Source organism: Oncorhynchus masou, chromosome 24, assembly GCF_036934945.1.
Source record: "Oncorhynchus masou masou isolate Uvic2021 chromosome 24, UVic_Omas_1.1, whole genome shotgun sequence".
NCBI lineage: Eukaryota > Metazoa > Chordata > Actinopteri > Salmoniformes > Salmonidae > Oncorhynchus > Oncorhynchus masou.
The window spans coordinates 107,244,217-107,271,551 of record NC_088235.1 but is presented as its reverse complement, the minus strand read 5'-3'; positions in this window follow the sequence as shown (position 1 = coordinate 107,271,551).

Below are 27,335 nucleotides of genomic sequence, written 5' to 3'. Positions count from 1 at the left end.
CTCCGTCATCAGCTCTGTTTCAGCTCATGATACCAGCTCTGTCATCAGCTCATGATACCAGCTCTGTCATCAGCTCCGTCATCAGCTCATGATACCAGCTCTGTCATCAGCTCCGTCATCAGCTCCGTCATCAGCTCTGTCATCAGCTCATGATACCAGCTCTGTCACCAGCTCTGTCACCAGCTCTGTCACCAGCTCTGTCATCAGCTCATCATACCAGCTCTGTCATCAGCTCTGTCACCAGCTCCGTCATCAGCTCTGTCATCAGCTCATGATACCAGCTCTGTCATCAGCTCTGTCACCAGCTCTGTCAACAGCTCTGTCACCAGCTCTGTCATCAGCTCATCATACCAGCTCTGTCATCAGCTCTGTCATCAGCTCCGTCATCAGCTCCGTCATCAGCTCTGTCATCAGCTCATGACACCAGCACTGGCATCAGCTCCGTCACCAGCTCCATTATCAGCTCTGTCATCAGCTCCGTCATCAGCTCTGTCATCAGCTCATGATACCAGCTCTGTCATCAGCTCTGTCACCAGCTCTGTCACCAGCTCTGTCATCAGCTCATCATACCAGCTCTGTCATCAGCTCTGTCACCAGCTCTGTCACCAGCTCTGTCACCAGCTCTGTCACCAGCTCTGCCATCAGCTCTGTCACCAGCTCTGTCACCAGCTCTGTCATCAGCTCTGTCAACAGCTCATGATACCAGCTCTGTCATCAGCTCTGTCATCAGCTCTATCAACAGCTCATGATTCCATCTCTGTCATCAGCTCATGATACCAGCTGTCATCAGCTCATGATACCAGCTCTGTCACCAGCTCTGTCATCAGCTCTGTCACCAGCTCTGCCATCAGCTCGGTCATCAGCACTGCCATCAGCTCTGTAATCAGCTCTGTCATCAGCTCTGTAATCAACTCATGATACCAGCTCTGTCACCAGCTCTGTCACCAGCGTTGTCATCAGCTCTGTCACCAGCTCTGTCATCAGCTCTGTCATCAGCTCCGTCATCAGCTCCGTCATCAGCTCTATCACAAGCTCTGTCATCAGCTCTGTCATCAGCTCTGTCATCAGCTCTGTCACCAGCTCTGCCATCAGCTCGGTCATCAGCACTGCCATCAGCTCTGTCATCAGCTCCAACATCAGCTCTATCATCAGCACTGTCATCAGCTCCGTCATCAGCTCCGTCATCAGCTCCGTTATCAGCTCTGTCATCAGCTCCGTCATCAGCTCTGTCACCAGCTCTGCCATCAGCTCCGTCATCAGCTCCGTCATCAGCTCTATCACAAGCTCTGTCATCAGCTCTGTCATCAGCTCTGTCATCAGCTCTGTCATCAGCTCCGTCATCAGCTCCGTCATCAGCTCCGTCATCAGCTCCGTTATCAGCTCTATCATCAGCACTGTCATCAGCTCCGTCATCAGCTCCGTCATCAGCTCCGTCATCAGCTCCGTTATCAGCTCTGTCATGAGCTCTGTCATCAGCTCCGTCATCAGCTCCGTCATCAGCTCCGTCATCAGCTCCGTTATCAGCTCTGTCATGAGCTCTGTCATCAGCTCTGTCATCAGCTCTGTCATCAGCTCCGTCATCAGCTCCGTTATCAGCTCTGTCATGAGCTCTGTCATCAGCTCCAACATCAGCTCTATCATCAGCACTGTCATCAGCTCTGTCATCAGCTCCAACATCAGCTCTATCATCAGCACTGTCATCAGCTCCGTCATCAGCTCCGTCATCAGCTCCGTTATCAGCTCTGTCATCAGCTCCGTCATCAGCTCCGTCATCAGCTCCGTTATCAGCTCTGTCATCAGCTCCGTCATCAGCTCTGTCACCAGCTCTGCCATCAGCTCCGTCATCAGCTCCGTCATCAGCTCTATCACAAGCTCTGTCATCAGCTCCAACATCAGCTCTATCACAAGCACTGTCATCAGCTCCGTCATCAGCTCCGTCATCAGCTCCGTTATCAGCTCTGTCATCAGCTCTGTCATCAGCTCCGTCATCAGCTCTGTTTCAGCTCATGATACCAGCTCTGTCATCAGCTCATGATACCAGCTCTGTCATCAGCTCCGTCATCAGCTCATGATACCAGCTCTGTCATCAGCTCCGTCATCAGCTCCGTCATCAGCTCTGTCATCAGCTCATGATACCAGCTCTGTCACCAGCTCTGTCACCAGCTCTGTCACCAGCTCTGTCATCAGCTCATCATACCAGCTCTGTCATCAGCTCTGTCACCAGCTCCGTCATCAGCTCTGTCATCAGCTCATGATACCAGCTCTGTCATCAGCTCTGTCACCAGCTCTGTCACCAGCTCTGTCACCAGCTCTGTCATCAGCTCATCATACCAGCTCTGTCATCAGCTCTGTCATCAGCTCCGTCATCAGCTCCGTCATCAGCTCTGTCATCAGCTCATGACACCAGCACTGGCATCAGCTCCGTCACCAGCTCCATTATCAGCTCTGTCATCAGCTCCGTCATCAGCTCTGTCATCAGCTCATGATACCAGCTCTGTCATCAGCTCTGTCACCAGCTCTGTCACCAGCTCTGTCATCAGCTCATCATACCAGCTCTGTCATCAGCTCTGTCACCAGCTCTGTCACCAGCTCTGTCACCAGCTCTGTCACCAGCTCTGCCATCAGCTCTGTCACCAGCTCTGTCACCAGCTCTGTCATCAGCTCTGTCAACAGCTCATGATACCAGCTCTGTCATCAGCTCTGTCATCAGCTCTATCAACAGCTCATGATTCCATCTCTGTCATCAGCTCATGATACCAGCTGTCATCAGCTCATGATACCAGCTCTGTCACCAGCTCTGTCATCAGCTCTGTCACCAGCTCTGCCATCAGCTCGGTCATCAGCACTGCCATCAGCTCTGTAATCAGCTCTGTCATCAGCTCTGTAATCAACTCATGATACCAGCTCTGTCACCAGCTCTGTCACCAGCGTTGTCATCAGCTCTGTCACCAGCTCTGTCATCAGCTCTGTCATCAGCTCCGTCATCAGCTCCGTCATCAGCTCTATCACAAGCTCTGTCATCAGCTCTGTCATCAGCTCTGTCATCAGCTCTGTCACCAGCTCTGCCATCAGCTCGGTCATCAGCACTGCCATCAGCTCTGTCATCAGCTCCAACATCAGCTCTATCATCAGCACTGTCATCAGCTCCGTCATCAGCTCCGTCATCAGCTCCGTTATCAGCTCTGTCATCAGCTCCGTCATCAGCTCTGTCACCAGCTCTGCCATCAGCTCCGTCATCAGCTCCGTCATCAGCTCTATCACAAGCTCTGTCATCAGCTCTGTCATCAGCTCTGTCATCAGCTCTGTCATCAGCTCCGTCATCAGCTCCGTCATCAGCTCCGTCATCAGCTCCGTTATCAGCTCTATCATCAGCACTGTCATCAGCTCCGCCATCAGCTCCGTCATCAGCTCCGTCATCAGCTCCGTTATCAGCTCTGTCATGAGCTCTGTCATCAGCTCCGTCATCAGCTCCGTCATCAGCTCCGTCATCAGCTCCGTTATCAGCTCTGTCATGAGCTCTGTCATCAGCTCTGTCATCAGCTCTGTCATCAGCTCCGTCATCAGCTCCGTTATCAGCTCTGTCATGAGCTCTGTCATCAGCTCCAACATCAGCTCTATCATCAGCACTGTCATCAGCTCTGTCATCAGCTCCAACATCAGCTCTATCATCAGCACTGTCATCAGCTCCGTCATCAGCTCAGTCATCAGCTCCGTTATCAGCTCTGTCATCAGCTCCGTCATCAGCTCCGTCATCAGCTCCGTTATCAGCTCTGTCATCAGCTCCGTCATCAGCTCTGTTTCAGCTCATGATACCAGCTCTGTCACCAGCTCTGTCATCAGCTCCGTCATCAGCTCCGTCATCAGCTCTGTCATCAGCTCATGATACCAGCTCTGGCATCAGCTCCGTCACCAGCTCCGTTATCAGCTCTGTCATCAGCTCCGTCATCAGCTCTGTCATCAGCTCATGATACCAGCTCTGTCATCAGCTCTGTCACCAGCTCTGTCACCAGCTCTGTCACCAGCTCTCTCATCAGCTCATAATACCAGCTCTGTCATCAGCTCTGTCACCAGCTCCGTCATCAGCTCTGTCATCAGCTCTGTCACCAGCTCTGTCACCAGCTCTGTCACCAGCTCTGTCATCAGCTCATCATACCAGCTCTGTCATCAGCTCTGTCACCAGCTCTGTCAACAGCTCTGTCACCAGCTCTGTCATCAGCACTGTCACCAGCTCTGTCACCAGCTCTGTCATCAGCTCTTTCAACAGCTCATGATACCAGCTCTGTCACCAGCTCTGTCATCAGCTCCGTCATCAGCTCCGTCATCAGCTCTGTCATCAGCTCATGACACCAGCACTGGCATCAGCTCCGTCACCAGCTCCATTATCAGCTCTGTCATCAGCTCCGTCATCAGCTCTGTCATCAGCTCATGATACCAGCTCTGTCATCAGCTCTGTCACCAGCTCTGTCACCAGCTCTGTCATCAGCTCATCATACCAGCTCTGTCATCAGCTCTGTCACCAGCTCTGTCACCAGCTCTGTCACCAGCTCTGCCATCAGCTCTGTCACCAGCTCTGTCACCAGCTCTGTCATCTGCTCTGTCAACAGCTCATGATACCAGCTCTGTCATCAGCTCTGTCATCAGCTCATGATTCCATCTCTGTCATCAGCTCATGATACCAGCTGTCATCAGCTCATGATACCAGCTCTGTCACCAGCTCTGTCATCAGCTCCGTCATCAGCTCTGTCATCAGCTCCGTCATCAGCTCTGTCACCAGCTCTGTCATCAGCTCGGTCATCAGCACTGCCATCAGCTCTGTAATCAGCTCTGTAATCAGCTCTGTCATCAGCTCATGATACCAGCTCTGTCATCAGCTCTGTCACCAGCTCTGTCACCAGCTCTGTCATCAGCTCATCATACCAGCTCTGTCATCAGCTCTGTCACCAGCTCTGTCACCAGCTCTGTCACCAGCTCTGTCATCAGCTCTGTCACCAGCTCTGTCACCAGCTCTGTCATCAGCTCTGTCAACAGCTCATGATACCAGCTCTGTCATCAGCTCATGATACCAGCTCTGTCACCAGCTCTGTCAACAGCTCATGATACCAGCTCTGTCAACACCTCATGATTCCAGCTCTGTCATCAGCTCTGCCACCAGCTCTGTCATCAGCTCCGTCACCAGCTCCGTCATCAGCTCCGTCACCAGCTCTGTCACCAGCTCTGTCATCTGCACACCAGTGCGTTTCGGTGACTGGCCCAACTCTCTTAACTGCTAGGCTACCTACCGCTAGGCTACGTACCGCTAGGCTCCCTACCGCTAGGCTACCTACCGCTAGGCTACCTACCTTGATTGATCATAAAACATTTTAATAAGAAGTTTGTACTTAAGACAAATTACTTAGGTCAACTTAATTTGCGATTCATCATGATGAGATATCCATTCGTTCAGCGTTTGTCACTTCCACATGTTATTTACTTATGTTGAGCTCCGGTTTGTGTAGATATAAGGATATTATTGTTTCATAGCAGCAGGTTGGGAAACTGGGCTGCAGAACTACCCGGTGTTTGAACAAGATTCAGAAATCATAATCCTTCAGAAACTCATCCCCCCCGTCTCTCTCTCTCTCTTTCTCTCTCTTTCTCACACACATGCACACAATCTCTTTATCTCGCATAGTGGTCTCTATTTCTCCTTCCTCATCCAAAACACAGCAAATTACTTGTGTTTTACATCATAAGAGCCTTACATGAATTACTGTTGACACGACAGATGAGGTTTAATGAAATAATCTTCTTTTCTACCCAACTGACCTACGTTTTCCCCATCTCTTCACAGCCGGCCGACTTTCCACAGGGGTTTCAGATCCCCTGTGTCCATTAGACACTACCGTCTTAGATCCCGCAGATCCCCTTTGGAACTAGACACTACTTCTATTAGATACTATTGACCAGTCATTTAGTGAGTGGTGTAAACTGGGATTACAAATGACATGTTGTTGTATACTAAGATGCTAAACACAACCACGCAGGTTGCTTTTAATCCTCCAACAGAGACGTAATGAGGATATTATAAACAAAACAAACAGAGACGGAATGAGGATATTATAAACAAAACAAACAGAGACGGAATGAGGATATTATAAACAAAACATACAGAGACGTAATGAGGATATTATAAACAAAACAAACAGAGACGGAATGAGGATATTATAAACAAAACAAACAGAGACGGAATGAGGATATTATAAACAAAACAAACAGAGACGGAATGAGGATATTATAAACAAAACAAACAGAGACGTAATGAGGTTATTATAAACAAAACAAACAGAGACGTAATGATGATATTATGAACAAAACAAACAGAGACGTAATGATGATATTATGAACAAAACAAACAGAGACGTAATGATGATATTATGAACAAAACAAACAGAGACGTAATGATGATATTATAAACAAAACAAACAGAAACGTAATAAGGATATTATAAACAAAACAAACAGAGACGTAATGAGGATATTATAAACAAAACAAACAGAGACGTAATGATGATATCATAAACAAAACAAACAGAGACGGAATGAGGATATTATAAACAAAACAAACAGAAACGTAATGAGGATATTATGAACAAAACAAACAGAGACGTAATGAGGATATTATAAACAAAACAAACAGAGAATTAATGAGGATATTATAAACAAAACAAAAAAATGATGTAATTGAGGCACTAATTATTCAATTATAACTTAAACCCTTCGTAATGGTTTAACAGAAACACACACACACACTCACACACACGCTGACACACACAGACACACAAATAATGACGTATAGTTTTGGTACATATAGGTTACCAGTACACTACCAGAACTTTGAAAACTTTTGAGGATTTTATGTAATTTTCATAACCTGTAAAATATATAAAATCAGATGATTTCAAAATGTTTAAGTGTATGACAAAGATGTAAAATATTATCCAATATATAGCCCATTAACTTAGGGGCCGATTGAGATGTAGAAATGTACACCTTTCCTACACACTTGTCAGTGTTTGGTATGCAGACGTACCTCATTTAGTCACGGAAAGCACTCTGCAGATGTGGCTACCTTAGGGGCCGATTGAGATGTAGAAACGTACACCTTTCCTACACACTTGTCAGTGTTTGGTATGCAGACGTACCTCATTTAGTCACGGAAAGCACTCTGCAGATGTGGCTACCTTAGGGGCCGATTGAGATGTAGAAACGTATACCTTTCCTACACACTTCTCAGTGTTTGGTATGCAGACGTACCTCATTTAGTCACGGAAAGCACTCTGCAGATGTGGCTACCTTAGGGGCCGATTGAGATGTAGAAACGTACACCTTTCCTACACACTTCTCAGTGTTTGGTATGCAGACGTACCTCATTTAGTCACGGAAAGCACTCTGCAGATGTGGCTACCTTGCACGCCCTGAATACGTTTCATTCAACCGCTGAAAACCCTCTCACTTACTGAACAACAGACTTTTTATTCAATAGGGTTTTCAGTACATTTATCTTAAGCCATCCCTTTAAATACGGTGCACATCTCAGTTGGAGTTTTGTCGACAGACTCACTAGAAAATATCGGGAGAACGTTGGAGAATATTAGCGATCAATGAAATAAAAACATCTAAATATATGCATACTCGTCTCCATTTCAGCACCAATTTGTAGATTTAAAAATGATCTGATCTTGTAGATCATTTAGGTTTAGGAAAGTATTTATGAATCATAAAAATAGATTTGGAATTTACACACTAAAGAAAAATGCGGTTTGATTCATTCAGAAAATTACCACGTTCAGTTTTTTCAACCAAGGGTAATGTTGGAAGATTAGTCTACAGTACATTGAATTAAAGTGGGGAGAATAGTGTACCCTCGTCTATTGGGTACAGTAGTTATGGGACTGTGTCATGACATTATTGCACTCTGTCGGATTCATACTGTAATGGCTTGGTCTGCGCTACATAATGATTAATTAGCCAACGTGTCTTTATTCATTTATTTATTATCAACTGTTGTTACTAATGATCCTCAGCAACAACCACACGGCTGAGACGGCATTTACAGAGAAAGCAAACGAAGGTAAACAAAATGATGCAATTAAATAGAAGGATACTGTAGTCCAGGGGCATTCAACTCTGACCCTACGAGGTACAGAGCCTGCTGGTTTTCTGTTCTACCTGATCATTCATTGCATGCACTTGGTGTCCCAGGTCTAAATCAGTCCCTGATTAGAGGGGAACAATGAAAAAACGCAGGGGAACTGGCTTCGAGGTCCAGAGTTGAGTTTGAGGGATGTAGGCTTTACCAACTGAATGGAATTAACAGTAAATTGACAGTTTAATATGTGTGTTTATTAGGTCTACTGACAGTCGATACTGATAGTGACTAATATTTAACATGATAGAAATAGGAAACTGAGAAAGTTGGGGTAGCCTATAATTAAGACATTTGACAGTGCCCATCCCTGTTTGTTAAAAGGCTGTGCAATTCAAATCCTGTATAAGTTCAGTTTACTGCCGACTGGTTTCATATTTGTCTCCAACTATTTTAAGGTAAAATAGATTGAAAACAAGTGACGTTTATATTTACAATTCCCTTACCAAATGGATTACTCTTTTACCTAGCTCTTATCAATAGCTCTTATCAAGTTGTAAATGACAGTGTATGGAAATGGTGTTATTTCTATCTGAAAAAATTAAGTAGATGCTTTTTCCACTTGGAAACAATAGGTTTGCTTGACCTTATTTATGGTTTTCTCGCGTGTAAAGGTGGTGGAATTATGAGGGAATTAAGTCAAGGTCAGTCTGGGGACACACTTCCACCACACCTTTATTTATTCCATTTCCATCCCAAATTAAAAGCGGGTGCTATTCTCATGCTTCAGTTCAAGGTCAGAATACGCATACAGAGAAACTTGCTTAAAAAGGGAATTACATTCAATTTACTCACGCTTAACTTGGGCCAGAATTCCTCCCTTGGTGAATAAAAGGGTTTCAGCATGAAACATCCTTTATACACTCATACACTTGTACTATGTCATTATGTCTTAGTTGTATTTTTTTGTGGCCAAATAGGTAGCAATTGTGAAAACATGTAGTACTTGGTAGAGTTGCAGAGTTAATTGAAAATTATGTCATTGTTTATTAAATGTTTTTTTCATTAATTAGCATATTTTTTCTTGAACCATAAGGTTTATCCACTAGAAATTAATTGACAATATGGACAGAGATATAAATGGAATTTATGAGATCTAAAAGGATTCCTTCTCTCTCTATCGTTCCCGTTCTCCTCTTCCTCGCCCTCCTCTTCCTCTTGAAAAAGGATGAGAGCGAAAGAAGAGAGAAAGATAGAGGAGAGAGAAAAGAGTGAAACACATATTCAAGTATACATTTTCTTAAATGAACTGTAGTTTTGAAACCCTAGACAAAATTTCACACGACATGTGACTACATCACACCAAGATCCTGGAGATAATGGAAATCTACAGGGATAATAAAATATTAGCTGAGTTTCGAGCTTCAAATTTCCACAAACATTGTGATAAAAAAAAACACCATGTACTTGTAACACCTTGGATTTTCTTGACGTAAATTAGGCACAGAGGCTTTTCTATACCTGTCATCCAGTGACCAAGTGTCCCTGTAAGCCAAGCAGGTTATTAATCAGAGTATGGGTCTATATGTTTATGCATTCATCTGCAGAAGGGGGATTAACTGATTAAAAGCAATAGATTTTCTGCCAGCCAAGCATAGGCAGCGTCAAAGCTAGCCTACAGTATGAAAAATGGCTTTCACAGATATCTGAAGGTAGGAGCCAATGAACGGATCAATGGTGGAATCAACAGGGTCATTCTAATTGAGGGCATTTCTTATACAGATTCCACCCCAACACTGACATGGAGGCTAGACCGTGACATATCGCATGGTAAATCTTATCTGGGAAAACCCTAAAGAACCTAGCCAACTTGGGCATCGACTTGTATACACTTAGAGTGCTACAGTGACAGTACAAACAGCATACAGCTTTGCACAAGTCTGGGTTGCTGAATCGTACCTAGAGATCCAATCTGCCCTTGGCATCAATGTACTGTAAGCATAGTGTAGATGTCAAGTTGTTCTGGCCCTATGGTGGTGTGATACTACACCAGGCAATGTACTGGATTTGTCTGAATTCCATAATTGTCTAATGCATTGTATGTTTTCCATATAACTCAAATCAAATCAAATCAAATTTTATTTGTCACATACACATGGTTAGCAGATGTTAATGCGAGTGTAGCGAAATGCTTGTGCTTCCAGTTCCGACAATGCAGTAATAACCAACAGGTAATCTAACTAACAATTCCAAAACTAATATCTTATACACAGTGTAAGGGGATAAAGAATATGTACATAAAGATATGAATGAGTGATGGTGCAGAGCAGCATAGGCAAGATACAGTAGATGGTATCGAGTACAGTATATACATATGAGATGAGTATGTAAACAAAGTGGCATAGTTAAAGTGGCTAGTGATACATGTATTACATAAGGATGCAGTAGATGATATATGTATGCATGGGGGAAACACTTTTCACAAGTATTTCTGATTGTGTTCTCGTTGTTCTTAAAATTGCCTTGGGCTTGTACAAAAACAAGAACAATACTGTTTTACACTAAGGTCAATTGTGAGTTATTCCAACCACCTGGTTTGTCAAGAGGCATTTCCAATACGTCTGGCGAAATGACATTTCTAGACTGACAGGCAGAGGCAGCACGTTACGCTTTATCCCCTCACATCATATAACAAACGCTCAAGGTACAAATGTATCTTGATCAACAACATACAGTATGTAATTTAAAAAAAAAATTAATTATATACAAGAGATCAATCAGTTTTAATTTCTCCTGGGACAACTAGGGCTTCCGTGAGGGGCTGTGTTAGCAAAATTGCATTTTGGCCTGCAGGACATAGTGGAGAGAAAGCAGGACCAGACCTTCCCAAGCTCAGACCGTGGACATGTTAGATAATCTAACAACACTATTTGTCATGTGGATAATGTCACACAGCTCAGTAAAACAAATGCATCAGCCAAAATAACATTAAACCATCACAAGAATGGATAAGGTGGATAAGGACCTACATGTAGTGCCCTAGATAGATAAATGCTGACGCTCAAGGCTTGTAAACAACAAACAGAGAAACACGGAACCACCTTGCCTCATCCCGCCTGGGGGTTCAAGGGCTAAGATAACGAGAAGGGAGTGGTGCTGCTGGTTAATGTAAAACATCCTCATTGTTAGCGATAAGATTTCTCCCTCTAAGCCATTAGCCATCCCACCAGAGGGTTAGCTATGCATGTAATGAGGGCTGGAGAGGAGAGTAGAGAGCCATGCTCACTTCAGTCTTAGCATGTTACCGCTCATGTTTAAAGATCTGTTCAGGTGCAGATAACAGGACAGTATAATGGAGCTATGCAGCCTAAGTTACATAGTCTATTAATCACAATGTTTAAGAGTAACAGCTTTACCCAGTCAAGTCCAAGCTGAATGTTTTCAACTGAAGGTTTAAAGGAAGAATAACCAGCACTGTGTTCGTGTGTTGTACAAATGGAGTGCTATGTTATGTGACAGTTTCCTGCTAGCCAAAACAGGGCAGATTGCCAGTGTTGTCGGTAGGGGATGGGGGTCCATTAGAAATGCAGCATCAGTGTAACTTCTGGAGAAACAGTTAGAGGGACCAGGACAGTGTTTTCCATCTGTATATCTGCCCTTGTTTCTCCACCCAACCCAAACCGTCAGCAGATGACAGAAGACCGCAGAGAAAAAGACAGAAATATGTGTGGGATGGCACAGTATAATATAATGAGTGTGTCAAGATACCATACAGGACGAGAGAATTCACAGCTCACTGTCAGCAGCCAGAGACCAGCAACGTATGACACAAATTTTGAAAGATGAATTAAACAGAGCTATAAATCCTCTGAGGCTCCGGAGTGGCTCAGCGGTCTAAGGCACTGCATCTCAGTGCTAGAGACGTCACTACAGACTCTGGTTTGATTCCAGGCTGTATCACAACCGGCTGTGATTGGAATTCCCATAGGGCAACGCACAATTGGCCCAGCGTCATCCTGGTTAGGATTTGGCCTGGGTAGGCCGTCATTTGTAAATTGTAACTGACTTGCCTACATAAATAAAAATCAAGAGCCAAGCTGAAACATCACATACTTAGTGGTATTTACTTGTGGTATGAGATAACGGTCATGGATATGGACTCAATGACTTTAGACCGTTTCTCCTCTCTGAAACATTTTGAGGAACACAATGGGAAAGAAATTATTGACTTTTTACATTAGATCATTTGGACTTGATAGTAGTTTTCCACAAACGTACTAGTTTTACAGTTATCTTGTTCTATGAGAGAGGTCATCTCTGGGCATTCACATGGCTATGTACAAGACTTTCAAATCATTACATAAAATCGGTCAATTAATTATTGAATAATCTAAATCCATAGCTCTGTATCAATGATGAACTGAACAGGTATTTTCCTTTATTCTCTTTACGATCTGTGGACTGTAGCACAAAGTAAAACCCTGTCGAGTCAACCTTTCATTCACATCTGACAGGTAGTCTGGGTTAAGAAGTATGGTTCAGCTCTGTCTCCAGATGAACGGAGAAAGTGAATTAGTAGTAGGTTAGTAGGTTATCTATTTCGGAGGAATAATGTACAGAGACTCACACAGACGTGACGTTACCACTTGACCCCGATATTGGCTCATACTGTACCTTGCTGGAACTCGGGACCACTGCTTTGCCAACATACATGACCGCTCTTCTTGATGACGTCCCAACCGGTTGAGCCACCCACAAGGTACCAATTGGATGGTTCCAGCCGCGAAAGTTAGCCTTGTAGTGAGCTAACATTACATTCCTTGCTCTGTTACACACACACTCCTGTTACAGCACGCGCTCAATACTATCTTGTGCTGTTCAACCTTATCGTCTTGCCTCTATAACCCACACATACAGTAAGCATTAAACATGCACACATGGACACACACACATGCATTTGCATGCACACACACACGCACACACACACAGTCTTGTATAACTTACCTTGTGGGGACACACAATTCAGTCCCATTCAAAATCCTATTTTCCATAACCCTTAGCCTAAACTTACCCTTAACCCGAAGCTTTACCTTAAACCCAAAACTTAACCTTAACCCTAAACCTATCCTTAACCCTAATTCTAATTCTAACACTAATTCTAACATTAACCATAAACCCTCTAGAAATAGCATTTGACCTTGTGGGAACTAACAAAATGTCCCCAGTTGGTCCAATTTTGTTTGTTTACTATTCTTGTGGTGACTTCTGATTACAACAAGCATAGTTAAACACATCCACACACACACACACAATGCACACAAACACCAATTTGTTGGAGTCACTTTATCTCAACAGGGGAAAGTGCACAACATTAATAATCCCAGATCACAGTGCTGGCTGACTAACCCATAATGACTAGTTGTCTAATTCAATCTGGGTATTTGTTGGGAAAATAGGAAATTGTCCTGGCTCAAGGTGATCTGAGGTGGATGTAAACAAGGTGGTTGTTGATGAGGATTCAGAAGATCATAAGTCACTAACCCATTCCTTTTATACAAAACACTAGAGGTAGGTCATATTATAGAACGCATAATAACATATCAGGGATATCTGGGACCACAGAAGGCGCATAGCAAGTTATCTGAGAGGAACATGGAGTGGGCAGAGCACTGCAGCATCAGGGGCCTGAATCTGAAGTCATGACAACAGCTGCATACTCAGATATTCACAGAGAGACTCACTAAAGAGCGGGTGTAGAAAGAGAGAAAGAGGAAGAGAGCGAGAGCGAGAGACAGAGACAGAGACAGAGACAGAGAGAGAGGGAGAGAGAGAGAGAAAGGATAGAGAGGGAGAAGGGGAGAGAGAGAGAAAAAAATGATAATAATTGTTGCGTTTGTATTTATACAGGTCAAAGATCGAGCCCGCTAGCGAGTGCTTGTGTGTGACTGTGAGTGAGTGTGCAGTTCAAAGGAGCCTCTCTCTATTTTGCCAGGGTGATTAGGAGAGAACTTAATTTGACTTCCTCCTCTTCAGAGTGTGACAGTTGTCTAGGAGACAAAATGAAGGGGCTCCCAGGTCCTCTGTGCATTCTTCTCTTTGCTGGCTAATTACGCCCACCACCTCCTCTTAGAAACCGCTGCGCAATTACAACTTTGAATAATGATTTTGCTGGAACTGGTAGTTTAACGACAGGATTGAAGAAGTAGTGGAACAGTGTGCGAGTGTTTAGCAGAACCTCCAGCCTATCCCTATGGATGGTTATTACACATTCAACAATAGTTTTTAGGACTCTTAGAAATAAATATATGCAGGTAACTGCACAAATAAAGGAAGCACCAACATAAAGTGTTTTAATAGGGCGTTATGCCACAACGAGCCACCAGAACAGCTTCAATGCACATTGGCATAGATTCTACAATTGTCTGGAACTCTATTGAAGTTAGACCATTCTTCCACGAGAAATTCCATAATTTGATGTTTTGTTGATGGAGGTGAAAAAATCTGTCTCAGGCACCGCTTCAGAATCTCCCATAAATGTTCAATTGGGTGGAGATGTGGGGACTGAGATGGCCATGGCATATGGTTTACATCGTTTTGATGCTCATCAAACCATTCAGTTACCCCTGGTGCTCTGTGGATGGGGTTATTGTCATCTTATGAGGGCATAGCCATGGTAGCCAAAATAATGGGCAACTGGGACTGCCCGGCCAGCCTTTATACACATGACCCTAAGCATGATGGGATGTTAATTGCTTAGGAATTTTTCACGGACCACACCTGCATGGAAGCACCTGCCTTCAATATAGTTTGTCTGATTTACTCAAGTCTTTTCTTTATTTTGGCATTTACCAATATACAGAACTAGTCAAAGTTTGGACACACCTACTCATTTAAGGGTTTTTATTTGTTTTAAATATGTTCTGCATTGTAGACATCAAAACAATGAAATAATACATATGGAATCATGTAGTAACCAAAAAAGTATTTTGTGTTTTTCACGTTGGCATGAAGGATCGGGAGACAGACGCAGGAATACGTAATATTTGTTTTTTATTAAGCCCAAATTATGGGGTGCCATGTAAAGGCACGTGGACGAAGACCAAACAAACATGTAACAAAAACACAGGGTTGAAGGAGGCGTACCTTGAATAAATCACACATGAGCACAATGATTAACACACAGGACGAGACCCGTAATCATCTGCGCAATCCACAAGGGCATGAATGCCCTAAATGCACAGCACAGGAACTCACGCGCACTAATAGACATAGTAACACTAATCGACAGGTAAACCAAGGGCACATATGTACAATTACCAATCAGTTACCAATCAGTGGGAATATCGGACAGGTGTGCGTATTGAAAGTTCTGGAGGGATCCGTGACAGTATCCCATTTTCTATGGGATTGAGGTCAGGGCTTTGTGATGGCCACTTCAATACCTTGACTTTGTTATCCTTAATCCATTTTCCACAACTTTGGAAGTATGCTTGGGGTCATTGTCCATTTGGAAGACCTATTTGTGACCAAGCTTTAACTTCCTGACTGATGTCAGTCCCTCCTGCAGCAAAGCAACCCCACAATATGATGCTGCCACCCCTGTGCTTCATGGTTGGGATGGTGTTCTTTGGCTTGCAAGCCTCCCCTTTTTCCTCTAAACATAACGATGGTCATTATGGCCAAACAGTTATATTTTTGTTTCATCAGACCGGAGGACATTTCTCCAAAAAGTACAATCTTTGTCCCAATGTGAAGTTGCAAACCGTAGTCTGGCTTTTTTATGGCTGTTTTGGAGCAGTGGCTTCTTCCTTGCTGAGAGGCCTTTCAGGGTATGTCGATGTAGGACTCGTTTCACTGTGGATATAGATACTTTTGTACCTGTTTCCTCCAGCATTTTCACAAAGTCCTTTGCTGTTGTTCTGGGATTGATTTGCACTTTTCGCACCAAAGTACATTGATCCCTAGGAGACAGAACATGGCTCCTTCCTGAGCTGTATGATGGCTGCGTGGTCCCATGGTGTTTATACTTGGGTATAACTGTTTGTACAGATGTACGTGGTACCTTCAGGCATTTGGAAATTGCTCCCAAGGATAAACCAGACTTATGGAGGTCTACAATTATTTTCTGAGATCTTGGCTGGTTTATTTTGATTTTCCCATAATGTCAAGCAAAGATGCACTTTGAGTTTGAAGGTAGGGCTTGAAATACTTCCACAGGTACACCCCCAATTGACTCAAATGCTGTCAATTAGACTATCAGCAGCTTCTAATACCATGACATCATTTTCTGGAATTTTCCAAGCTGTTTAAAGGCACAGTCAACTTAGTGTATGTAAACTTCTGACCCACTGGAATTGAGATTCAATGAATTATAAGTGAAATAATCTGTCTGTCAACAAATGTTGGAAAAATTACTTGTGCCATGCATAAAGTAGATCACCGACTCGCCAAAGGTTTGTTAACAAGACATTTGTGGAGTGGTTGAGAAACGAGGTTTAATGACCCCAACCTAAGTGTATTCAAACTTCCAACTTCAACTGTATTTTTATGAACATAACAAGATTCAACAACTGAGACATAAACTGAACAAGTTCCACAGACATGTGACTAACAGAAATGGAATAATGTGTCCTTGAACAAAGGGGGGGGGGGGGTCAAAATCAAAGTAACAATCCGTTTCACACCAGTGGCATTAAGTACTGCAGTGCATCTCCTCCCCATGGACTGCACCAGATTTGCCAGTTCTTGCTGTGAGATGTTACTCCACTCTTCCACCAAGGCACCTGCAAGTTCCCGGACATTTCTGAGGGGAATGACCCTAGCCCTCACCCTCCGATCCAACAGGTCCCAAACGTGCACAATGGGATTGCACATAACGAGCAGTATGGCTGGTGGAATTGTCATGCTGGAGGGTCATGTCAGGATGAGCATGCAGGAAGGGTGCCACATGAGGGAGGAAAATGTCTTCCCTGTTGCGCACAGCGTTAAGATTGCCTGCAATGACAGCACGCTCAGTCCGAAGATGCTGTGACACACCGCCCCAGACCATGATGGACCCTCCACCTCCAAAACGATCCCGCTCCAGAGTACAGGCCTTGGTGTAATGCTCATTCCTTCGATGATAAACGCAAATCCGACCATCACCCCTGGGGAGACAAAACCACGACTCGTCAGAGAAGAGCACTTTTTGTCAGTCCTGTCTGGTCCAGCGAAGGTGCATTTGTGCTAATAGGCGATGCTGTTGCTGGTGATTTCTGGTGAGGACCTGCCTTACAACAGGCCTATAAGCCCTCAGTCCAACCTCTCTCAGCCTATTGCAGACAGTCTGAGCACTGATGGAGGGATTGTGCGTTCCTGCTGTAACTCGGGCAGTTGTTGTTGCCATCCTGTACCTGTCCCGCAGGTGTGATGTTCGGATGTACCAATCCTGTGCAGGTGTTGTTACACGTGGTCTGCCACTGCGAGGACAATCAGCTGTGCATCCTGTCTCCCTGTAGCGCTGTCTTAGGCATCTCACAGTACGGACATTACAATGTATTGCCCTGGCCACATCTGCAGTCCTCATGCCTCCTTGCAGCATGCCTAAGGCACGTTCACACAGATGAGCAGGGACCCTGGGCATCTTTCTTTTGGTGTTTTTCAGAGTCAGTAGAAAGGCCTCTCTAGTGTCCTAAATTTTCAGAACTGTGACCTTAATTGCCTACCGTCTGGAAGCTGTTAGTGTCTTTACTGACCATTCCACAGGTGCATGTTCATTAATTGTTTATGGCTCATTGAACAAGCATGGGAAACAGTGTTGAAACCCATTACAATGAAGATCTGTGAAGTTATCTGTATTTTTACAAATTATCTTTGAAAGACAAGGTCACGAAAAAGGGCCGTTTCTTTTTTTGCTGAGTTTAGTAACAATAATCTACAGGACACTGGTAAACCAAGGGCACATATATTCAATTACCAATCAGTGGGAATAGGGGACAGGTAGGCGTAATGAAAGTTCCGGAGGGATCCGTGCCAATATTTTAGAATCTTCAAAGTAGACACCCTTTGCCTTGATGACAGCTTTGCACACGCTTGGCATTCTCTCAACCAGCTTCACCCGGAATACTTGTAAAACAGTCTTGATGGAACCTTCATATGCTGAGAACTTGTTGGCTGCTTTTCCTTAACTCTGTGGTCCAACTCATCCCAAACTATCTCAATTGGGTTGAGGTTGGGTGATTGTGGAGGCCAGTCATCTGAATCAGCACTCCATCACACTCCTTCTTGGTCAAATAGCCCTTACACAGCCTGGAGGTGTGTTGGGTCATTGTCCTGTTGAAAAACAAATGATAGTCACACTAAGCGCAAACCAGATGGGATGGTGTATCGCTGCAGGATGCTGTGGTAGCGATGCTGGTGAAGTGTGCCTTGAATTCTAAATAAATCACTGACGGTGTCACCAGCAAACCACACCTCCTCCTCCATGCTTCACGGTGGGAACCACACATGCAGAGACAATCCGTTCACATACTCTGCGTCTCACAAAGACACAGCGGTTGGAACCAAAAATCTCAAAATGGGGCTCATCAGACCAAATAACAGATTTCCACCGGCCTAATGTCCATTGCTCGTGTTTCTTGGCCCAAGCAAGTCTCTTCTTCTTATTGGTGTCCTTTAATAGTGGTTTCTTTGCAGGAATTTGACCATGAAGGCCTGATTCATGCAGTCTCCTCTGAACAGTTGATGTTGAGATGTTTCTGTTACTTGAACTCTGTTAAGCATGTATTTGGTCCACAATTTCTGAGGCTGGTAACTCTAGAGCTTATCCTCTGCAGCAGAGGTAACTCTGGGTCTTCTTATGTATATATATATATATATATATATATATATATATATATATATATACTGTATACTGTATAGATAGAGTTAGCAAGAGAGAGAGACAGATGTCGACATATGTACACACAAAGGAAAGCACCCCGCACACATGCACACGCGAACGTACGCACTTCCGAAGAAAATAGTCAAAAAAATATAGAATATCTGTTTGTCTGCTTTTTTCTCACCCCGAATTACACGACAAACAGAGTTCTCAGCAGTTAATGCTTTAGCCTCTTCAGGATTCAGCAAAGAGAATACTAAACACACCATAAGAGAGAAAACAGACACCTTTTAAAGGTCAAATACTGATAGCCATCGTCTTGTTCATGACCGGCAAATCTCATCTCCAAATGGAGAGTAAATATAACATGAACTATTAATAGAATTGTCTGAGAGGAAATTGCATCATTGACCCTTAAAGCAGCAGGCAATTTACAGTAAAGGACCATTTCAATATGTATTTAACCCTTGGATTCCCTAAGGGAGGCTCTTTGGAAATGGGATGCATGTATTATTCATATTCATAGACGAAATGAGTCTCCTTATGAGCTGTGCACATAGTGTGAATTCCACCAGGTCTGAAGCAGTGATGGTTTAAAATGAGCAGGAAGTGGCTGGAACTGAACAGATTAACTGGTGTTTTTAAATGTCTGTCTTTTTCATCCTCTTTTGATCTGCTCCTGCTATTTACTTGTCCTGCTGATATTAAATTTTTACTGCCTTTTTTTATTGTCGACGTTTGCTTTAACTGTTGTGTTTCACCCACTGTGCTCCATTTCAGTAAAGCATCCTTGAAGGCACCGTATAAATATAGCAACTATATAAAACATGTTTTTCCCCATATAGGCGTGTCTGCAGTCAGAGAATGATAAAGCAAAGTGTTCTGTGACTGACTGTCTCAGAAGAGGGAGAGGTAAGGAGAGGTAAGGAGAGGTAAGGAGAGGTAAGGAGAGGTAAGGAGAAGTAAGGAGAGGTAAGGAGAGGTAAGGAGAGGTAAGGAGAGGTAAGGAGAGGTAAGGAGAAGTAAGGAGAGGTAAGGAGAGGTAAGGAGAGGTAAGGAGAGGTAAGGAGAGGTAAGGAGAAGTAAGGAGAGGTAAGGAGAGGTAAGGAGAGGTAAGGAGAAGTAAGGAGAGGTGGGAGAGGTAAGGAGAGGTAAGGAGAAGTAAGGAGAGGTGGGAGAGGTAAGGAGAAGTAAGGAGAGGTGGGAGAGGTAAGGAGAGGTAAGGAGAGGTAAGGAGAGGTGGGAGAGGTGGGAGAGGTGGGAGAGGTAAGGAGAGGTGGGAGAGGTAAGGAGAGGTAAGGAGAGGTAAGGAGAGGTAAGGAGAGGTAAGGAGAAGTAAGGAGAGGTGGGAGAGGTAAGGAGAAGTAAGGAGAGGTGGGAGAGGTAAGGAGAGGTAAGGAGAGGTAAGGAGAGGTGGGAGAGGTGGGAGAGGTGGGAGAGGTAAGGAGAGGTGGGAGAGGTAAGGAGAGGTAAGGAGAGGTAAGGAGAGGTAAGGAGAGGTAAGGAGAGGTGGGAGAGGTAAGGAGAGGTAAGGAGAGGTGGGAGAGGTAAGGAGAGGTGGGAGAGGTAAGGAGAGGTGGGAGAGGTAAGGAGAGGTAAGGAGAGGTAAGGAGAGGTAAGGAGAGGTGGGAGAGGTAAGGAGAGGTAAGGAGAGGTAAGGAGAGGTAAGGAGAGGTAAGGAGAGGTGGGAGAGGTAAGGAGAGGTAAGGAGAGGTAAGGAGAGGTGGGAGAGGTAAGGAGAGGTTGGAGAGGTAAGGAGAGGTGGGAGAGGTAAGGAGAGGTAAGGAGAGGTAAGGAGAGGTAAGGAGAGGTGGGAGAGGTAAGGAGAGGTAAGGAGAGGTAAGGAGAGGTAAGGAGAGGTAAGGAGAGGTGGGAGAGGTAAGGAGAGGTAAGGAGAGGTAAGGAGAGGTAAGGAGAGGTAAGGAGAGGTAAGGAGAGGTAAGGAGAGGTGGGAGAGGTAAGGAGAGGTAAGGAGAGGTAAGGAGAGGTAAGGAGAGGTGGGAGAGGTAAGGAGAGGTAAGGAGAGGTAAGGAGAGGTAAGGAGAGGTAAGGAGAGATAAGGAGAGGTAAGGAGAGGTGGAGAGGTAGCCGGGCACACCGGGGTGAAAGAGAGAGGCCCTTCAGATAAAAGAGTGTCTCTAAAGCAGGGATTTACCTGGCCTGTGTCTGCCGGCCCCGATCCACATTCAGATGTAAACATGACACCAGGGTGAGGCCTGTGGATCAGCTGCACCTCCTCAGGATCCTCTAAATCTTTACTGTCACTTATCCACTTTCAGACAAAGGGAGGGAGGGAGGGAGGGAGGGAGGGAGGGAGGGAGGGAGGGAGGGAGGGAGGGAGGGAGGGAGGGAGGGAGGGAGGGAGCGAGGGAGGGAGCGAGGGAGGGAGGGAGGGAGGGAGGGAGGGAGGGAGCGAGGGAGGGAGCGAGGGAGGGAGGGAGGGAGCGAGGGAGGGAGCGAGGGAGCGAGGGAGGGAGGGAGGGAGGGAGGGAGGGAGGGAGGGAGGGAGGGAGGGAGGGAGGGAGGGAGGGAGGGAGGGAGGGAGGGAGGGGAAAAAAGAGAGACTCAGAGACAGAAAGAGAGGGATGATGAAAGGGAAAAGAAAGAGGGGATAAAAAGAGAGGATAATTAAGGATGAAGAATTGGGAGAAAGAGAGGAGAACGCAGAGCAAAGGAGAGAGAAAGATATACTTATCATTATCACTGTGACACAGAGTCTGTCATCAAATGCTTGGTCAAATAAACTTAGCATAAAATAATGTTTCTATACTCTTATTCTGTTTAACTGTTTTCTTTCATGCAATATTCATGAGATTTATGAATCATTGAACACAGATGTATGAACAAAGTTTCCCAGCTTTAACTCCCTAGTGTGTTCAGCCTCCCCCCATTGAAGAGAACCTCTCTGGGGTGACCGTTTCTAAAACTTATCCTGTCATTTGGTGCCTGCAAAGCCACTTAAAATGGCCACCCAGGGATTCTGGATTCCAAAGGCATTCATACTACAGAGGTAATTAACAATTATCATGATCAAGGAGTTTTTCCCTGACCACCAGGGACCGAACCAGGAAACCTCTTGGCCCTAGAAATAAGAAGCTACCAGCTATGACTATAGGGCTTTTAACGTTATTCCTTGTCAGATAATGGCCTCAGGAAAATCTCCTGGCACCCAGTTATGATATCTGACTACAACACTACTTGTCAGCTGTACCAATGCCGCTGCTGTATGTCCTGTAACAGACGAAAATGAAACAATTATTATACTAACAATTCTATGCAAATCTGTAAATTCCCTCCTGAAACAACCCTTGGAAATTGGCAATAGAAATTCCTATTTTCACAACTTCAGATTTTATACGCAAAACCACTTAACCAACATCTTAATTCCTCAGTGAGTCAGTGGAATTACAGCTCGTTAATGTCAGTTTCCACTAGATAGCACAGCCACAAATTATAAATTGCCTAAATCGTAAAAATTAATGAAAACAAAAATTAGCTTTTTGTTCTTAATTTAAGGTTAGGGTTAGGCATACGGTTAGCAGTGTGGTTAAGGTTAGGGTTGGGTTAAGATTAGGTTTGAATCTGATTTAAAGAAGATTAATTGTAGACATATGGTTTATGACTTTGTGGCTCTGATAACTATTACGACCATTGAAGACGGAAGTCATTTGTAGATGTACGTTATTATCAGGACAGACCAACTCACTTCATAACTCAATTACAATTGATGTGAAAGACGTGTCTGTCTGGTAAAATGTGTTGGGATAAAGTTCAGAGCAGAACTATCAGACAGACAAATCTGATGGAGAAATAAGACAGAGAAATCAAACAGAGAAATCGGACAGGGGAATCAGACAGAGAAATCAGACATCAAAGGACATAGGGCTCTGCCGAGGCGAGAGGACACTAGGGAGAGATGTTTTGAACTCTGCCAGATTGTCTGTCTATTTCTATCTAACAGCATAAGCTTGTCACTACAGTATAGCTGTAACAAAATACATGATTTAGTTTCTGGGTGGATGCATTTATCCAATCTGACAGTTTCGTGCTTTATCCATTCCATACAGGGGGACATCTGGTGAGGTTACCCCAGGTTAAGAGCTCTCACTCTGGGCCACTCTGCTCCAGACCTCCTGGGACCTGAACCAGAAACCTCCTGATTGCACATACAGCATGTCTCTCAGGTCCAGGTCACACTCTGCTGCCCACTTCAATTAAATCCTCTGCACACTGAAGAGGCTCGGAGCACTTGTACTAACCAGTCATAGAGAGAGAGTAAGATTGGGAGCCATGTTGCCGCCTGTGAGAACTCAATTCCTCCATTTAACATCAGAATGTGGATTTTATTTCAATCGGTTGGGTTTATGAGCTTAATCTAATCTACAATTCCGTGGACTCTTAATAGTCAATACTGCCAGGAGGCACTCCCATGACTGTGATTATATTATGGTGTCTAAGAGCACCACAACTGTTTTTGATTGAAACCACACTATGTATGGCCCTCCCACCATTCTTTCCCATAGCTTAGAGTGTACACTCCGTCCCTCATACCAAGGATCATTCTAAATATTTTGATTTTGAAATGAAATACCCCTTGAATAATAAAAACGAATTGATGAAAATGTTAATTTGGTCTTACTGCTATTAGCCCATACAACACAAGTTTCTTCTGAGGTGTCTGTCCTTTATCTGAGAGATAGAACAAAGATCAGGAAACATTTGTTTTTTATTTACATGTAGTTTATCCCTTTTTTGGCACTAAACAATCCCCATATATACTTCCATACATGTTTTCAACTAGTACCGGGGACCTTCAAAATAGTCTCGTGAGACCTGTGGGCATCCTAGAACAAAGCATGTTCATGTTCCTGAGTCTCACCTTTCTACAGAGGGATCATATTTGTGAGTAGCCCAAACTGTTCTGACTCTACAGACAGAAGTTGGCAAATCGAATGTACCGGCTTCAGACGAGTCCCAAGACACTTGTGGGGGTCGTAGAGCAAAATGGAGAACACCATTCTGTTCATACGAGTCTCATATTGCAATATAAGGGTGACATAATAGTTATTATGCTACAGACGTTTTTTTGAGAAGACCGATTTTCGGGATTTCTCGTGATCTGACAAACACCGCTTTAGCTCTGTCACCTTTCACCGCAGATGCGGAAGTGTGACATAGAAGGATGCGGTGGATTGAGATGCATCCAAATGCAAACCCCACCTGATATTTCTAAGTCAAACAGAGATTTTTATGGGGATTTTTTAATTATGCTAATTAGATTTACACGAGGCGCAGACATCAACCTTAGTGGGTTAATGTCCTGAAAAGGTAGAAAATAAATAACCTTTTTTAATTTGTTCAAATGCTATTTTAACCTGAATGGTTAGGTTTAGGGTTTAGGGTTTAGGGTTTAGGGTTTTGGGTTTAGGGTTTTGGGTTTAGGATTAGGGTTTGGGGTTATGGACAATAGGATTTTTAATAGTGAAAAAAATGTACACTCCAAAAAGTCCTGAAATTTCACAAAAACACAGCTGTGTGTGTAAGGTTAGGTGTCCTTGTTCACCTAACCCTTGTTCACCTGTTCCTGAAAAACAAACAGGAATCTCAGAGCTCTCTCTCTCCTTCCCTTTCCCTTCCCCTTTCTTCTCTAAGCCTCCCCTTGTTGTGAGCCCTGCCAGCGTAGGGAGGGGGTCATGACATAATATTAACACCACCAACCGTTGCTCTGCCCACGTTCCTCCAGATCTGGACCTGATATCAGAGAGCATGCTAAATGCCATGACACCCATAGCCTTCCTGATGTAATCCACGACACAACAATATTGACATACTGTGAGGCAAGGAGATATCGTTGTTGACATTTCATAAACTTGGCAGGCAGAATGCCATCACCATGCTATGGCTGTATTCAGCTAACATTCTTCAACAATCAGCACTACTTTTACTGTATCTGACCTTACTTTGTGGCATAATAACATAAACAAATGATTTAGCAAATGCCATCAGATTAGTCACCAATTAATGTTTAAGTGGGAGTCTTAACTGATAAAGATTTGAGCAGCCAAGCAAATTGCTGTAATTAGGAATCATTAACACTGTGGTAGTTAAAAACGCAGTTTTGTTATTTTTGTTAAACTACTTGAACTGTATAATATATCAAATATTATGAGAAGTAATATAACAATTAAAAGCAGAAGTGACCTGTTGAATATGTTTTAATCTGTGCCTTTCTAACTAGAGTATAGAGCACATTACAGAACTCATATCTACCCAGTGCTACACAGTGGTACACAGTGCTACCCATTTCTACCCAGTGCTACACAGTGCTACCCAGTGCTACACAGAGATACACAGTGCTACCCAGACATACACATAGCTACCCAGTGATACACAGTGCTCCCCAGAGCTACCCAGAGCTACCCGGTGATACATAGTGCTACCCAGAGCTACCCAGTGATACACAGTGCTACCCAGAGCTACCCAGTGCTACCCAGTGACACACAGTGCTACCCAGTGACACACAGTGCTACCCAGTGATACACAGTGCTATACAGTGCTACCCAGTGATACACAGTGCTATCCAGTGCTACACAGTGATACACAGTGCTACACAGTGATAAACAGTGCTACCCAATGCTACGCAGTGCTACCCAGTGCTACACAGTGCTGCCCAGTGCTACACATTGCTACCCAGTGCTACGCAGGGACAGTAGATGCTCGAGCTAAAGCTCAGACACAGGAACTGCTCTGTAGGGGTTCTGCCTGATGACTGGAGGGTGAGTCACCGTTGTCAGTGTTATTAAAATAGCATCGTGTCTTTTAAAGGGCTGACCAGCTCTTGGATGTGTTTTGATATTTTTCTGTAGATTCTTAACCCTCTCAATACCAAGACCTCAGCAAAAATGGGCTTTTCCTTCATCTGACAAGTAGACCATAACGAAAACAACTGTTCATTCGTTTTATTGACAAATGTCAGTAAAAAAAAAAGTTAGCCAATGCAAAAACCTGATCAAATTAATTTCCGGTGGATTAATCCTTTAAGTACTTAACTCACTGGATATCTAACTATTCAGTGAAAACTGTGGAATTTGTGAGTTTGTGACATCAACTATGTAAGGTTATCACAGTGACTCTATGTCCTGGGATTTCCTATCATCTTCTAATTAGCAGAACCACTTACCTTACAACAACACTTGTGTAGCTTGTGAGAGTCATAGAGCAACACATGTGTTCATAAACACTTCAGTTTTTCATAGATAGCTTTTAATAGTTTGTAGCTCAAACCATTCAGACATTTTTGCAAAAAGACCTGGCTCCGGACTCTTCTCAGATCTGCCCTTGTCTCACAAACACCACTTTAGCTCAGCCCCCGTTAATTAAACAGACTTATGCTTGGTATATCATTTTTTTGTACCTTTATTTAACTAGGCAAGTCAGTTAAGACTTTTTATTTACAATGACAGCCTACTCCAGCCAAACCCTAACTCAGATGGCACTGGGCCAATTGTGCGCTGCCCTATGGGACACCCAATCATGGCCGGTTGTGATACAGCCTGGACTCGAACCAGGGTCTATAGTGACACCTCTAGAAATGAGATGCAGTGCCTTAGACCGCTGCTCCACACGGGAGCCCATACATTTATGGATGCAGAAAAAATACAAACCAATTGTACAACCCAGAAGTCAGTAGCTCAAATACACAATGCTTAAAAGGGGTTAGAATTCCAAAACGCACTGGCGTTATGGTGGGACTCATTGGGTTAAAGTGAGAGTTAGTTTCTTAGATTCTATTTACAGTATATGCAACCCTCTGAGGTATGGCCTCCATCCTCTTCCTCAAAGGTCATCCTCATTAGAACATGGACTTTAGAGATGTGCTTCCCCTCGCTGGGGTAATTTAACCTATCAGAGAGGCTGTCTTTGATGTGTTAAAATGGTACACACTTGCGTTATCTTCAGCCTCCAGGAATGTGGGCAATGTTAAAACACTAAATCTCTCTTTTTTCTTATTGGGCAACTATATGTTAAGAACAGTGGCGTGATTATTAAACATGACAGTAGGTCTCCATTAAGGCTCTACAGAGCTCTGTCAGAAAAGTTAAGAGGCAGCGGAACATTCAGCACATGAAATGGAACCCTAATTAGATTGAATAATGTTCCATTAGAATATTGGCCAAATGAATATGATGTCATGCACGTCAAATGTGAGATGAGAAGAACCATACTGCGGAATCAGAGAGGGTCGTTAATGTCAGAGAGGCTCATTAAATGATTAAATGAACTCTTCTCAATCAATTCTGACTCTTTCCTGTTGATCTGTGACATTACTTTTCCTACAGTAGGAATATGC